The 3064-nt window shown below is 34.9% G+C and overlaps 1 pseudogene; it reads right to left on the reverse strand.

Moving 5' to 3' along the window:
• Positions 1–684: 684 nt before the first annotated feature.
• LOC137617423 (uncharacterized) overlaps positions 685–3064 on the reverse strand; it is a 2724-nt pseudogene continuing 344 nt past the window's right edge.

A 3064-nucleotide genomic window follows, 5' to 3' on the forward strand; every position in this document is an offset into this window, starting at 1 on the left:
GTGTTATTCATTAATATGTAACTCCTCGGCTTAATTCGGTTTATTCAGTTACCTCTTGATCACCTCAAGAAGACTAGTGCAAAGATATATCTGAGCGATTTTCATTGAGTTCCTACTATTATTATTTTCTAAATTAAAGAAAAACTCTATTGAAGAAAAAGATATAAGGAAATTTTTATCAAAAATAACTGAATAGAATGACCTAAAATTTTCCATGAATTTTGTTTATTGTGATATAAACAAAATGCATGTAGGAATTGATCATATTTTCGGTATTTTCTTTTTATATAACTCTTCATACATCTATATATTTTAAACATGATAACAATATGAAAAATAGATAATACTCTTGAAAAAAAATCCTACGTACAATATATTGTAATTTTATTCTTCTTTACAACGATGTATTTGTATTTCAAATTGGTTATTAAATATTCGAGAAAAATAGTTTTGAAGGTCATTAGGTATAGTTTTGAGATATCGATGGTGAAAGTTTACTATGAGATTCTATGAGAGTATGAAGGAAATAAAAAAATTATGGATTCCATTAGCAAATATCGTTATCGATACTTAATTAGAACTAGCCTAAATCACTTGAAGAACAACTAATTATATTGCCCAATACAATTTCTATCCATTACCGCAAGTATGGCCCCAATTCCCGACACCCCCCCCCCTCCCATATTAGGAGTACTGATCACTCAAGGTGAGGGTGTTAGGAGGTGCCAACTCCCTCATTGTCACTTAGCGTTTGCGGGATCTAGAAAGCACCTCCCTCATAATCTTCAGTTTTTCTTCCTAATTTCACTATTTGTGCTAAGCAAAGAGGTGATCAGATTACTTTTCTCATAACGAAAATCATGCTCTAGCGTTGTCACTTTGGCTGCAAATGTGACTGTTTCTAGGCCAAAAAATTTCACCTTAGGATATTTCATCCACAGCCTTATGTGAAAGGATTCATTTGGATTCTGTGTTCATCCAGGAAGACATCTCTTTAGAAGTTCTGTATCGCTTATGTCTTTGAATAGAAGGCGGTTCTTTACCTAAAGCCTTTGCCTTTTTGTAAAAACACCACGAAGTGGGGCTGTTCAGACATATTTTATGACTGCCACGGTTTTTGTCACATGATGTCATATGGAAATATGGCCCCCAAAGTGCTTGCCTCCTGATATCTACATTTGTGTTAGTATGACTTATCAGGGCCATTCCATAACATGATTGAATGTATTCGATGAGTTTTTGTGTTAGGAGTTTTCCTCCAAAAATCAAGATTATTTTCCTAAGCTTTCCAGTTTTAATAGTCGTTATCTCACTCAACTCACCCATCTCTCTTTTCAGCATAGTTGATATATTCTTCTTTGCTTACTTTGACAGTTGTATATGGGCCTCCTCCATTATTTAGTTCATATATAGTTTCGTAAGCACTAGAGTCTCTGTCACCGGCAACAGTTGTATACCGAAAACCAAGATTTTGCGATCGAGACCACATTCTGACTGCTTGCTCTCCTTTCATGGATCCTGATTTACCATCAAAATGTTTCCCATAATTTTGAGGTTTTTCTTTACTCTTGGAGCACACTTTACAATAGTTAGAGAGCACTGCAAAATTATTACTGTACCTGTAAATTCTTCGATAACAAGACTAACCAAAATGTGTAACTTATGCCCACGGGTAAGACAGGTGCCATCAAAAGATACATCTATGTTTTTAACTTATTTTCGATTAGCAGTGCGCCAAGTTTGTTTACATAAAAATCAAATACAAACTTATGAGCCTTAGCCTGAACTTTTCTTTTTTTATTACATTTTAATAAATACTTGTGCCTCGAATATGAGCCTTAGTCTGAACTTTTCGTTTTTTATTAAATTTTAATAAATACTTGTGCTTCGAATATGAGCCTTAGCCTGAACTTTTCTTTGTTTTATTACATTTTAATAAATACTTGTGCCTCGAATATGATCCAACACTAAGTGGGGCACCGCCAATGAAACCTCCAATTTTCTTTTGCCCTGCACAACCAATGCCATTATTCAATGAATGGTAAACTTCTCGCAAATTATTGTGTTAGAGTTGTTGATGCTTTTTCCCTTCTCTATAATATTTTGAGGGACTTGGTTTAGTACACTATTGCACGAATAGCACACAACTTCAAAGGTAGTATCCCACCTGACCTTAGTGACTATTTCTGTGCTATTTTTTTTTCACTGCACTTGCAATTGCTTCTAGCTGTTCATTACTTGTGCTCTGAATATCATTATATTTTTGTCTGATTCACCTCATCCTCGTCTACTGACATCAGCTGTGTTTGAATTCCTGGAGGAGAAATGCAGACATCCTCATTCAAAGTAGGCCTTCTTGTTTTCTGTTCCTTCATTACACCTAATATCATCATCATTGACTAATGATGATGATGCAGTAACTTCCTCACAGGCAGGTTCCTCAATAATATCTTCCATTTAGCCTATTTGCCCTCGTTCACTTGGTAATGATGAATCCTTTTGTTCACTCGTCACCACCATTACTTCACAGCTGCCAGACTTCCCCTCACTCTCGTCCACTTTACGCTTATTTACCCATCCAAATTGAGATGGCAGTATAGTTGGGTCCTTTTCATAAGTTCCGTGACCACTGAGAGCGAGGGTACATTTCTCATTAGATTTGAAAAAAGAGATTTAGCCCCAATGCCATTGTCAAAAGTGTGGGCATAACTTTAAGGAGCCCTAAATTTAAGAAATGGCCGCCGTTGTCAGTTCAAAAAATTAACTTTTTCCTGGTTTGGCGTATAGTGCCGTACAAAATATTTTATAGGGTTTTTTGGTCTGAGAAATTTATTTCTGATTTTATTATAATAATTTGACCTAATTTTCATATTCAAATTCTCTATGGCCATCGACTTTGAGCACCAAACGTTACAAACCTTTTATATTAGGCTGTAATGATTTTTTTTTTCTTGTGATGGATTATTTTATTAATGATAGAAGTAAAAGTGAAGTTTCATAAATAACTTTACAACAAAACCCAGGTTAATGGCCGAAACACGTTGAAACACAAGGAAATGTCAAA

Source organism: Palaemon carinicauda, chromosome 23 (genome assembly GCF_036898095.1).
Source record: "Palaemon carinicauda isolate YSFRI2023 chromosome 23, ASM3689809v2, whole genome shotgun sequence".
Taxonomy (NCBI): Eukaryota; Metazoa; Arthropoda; class Malacostraca; order Decapoda; family Palaemonidae; genus Palaemon; species Palaemon carinicauda.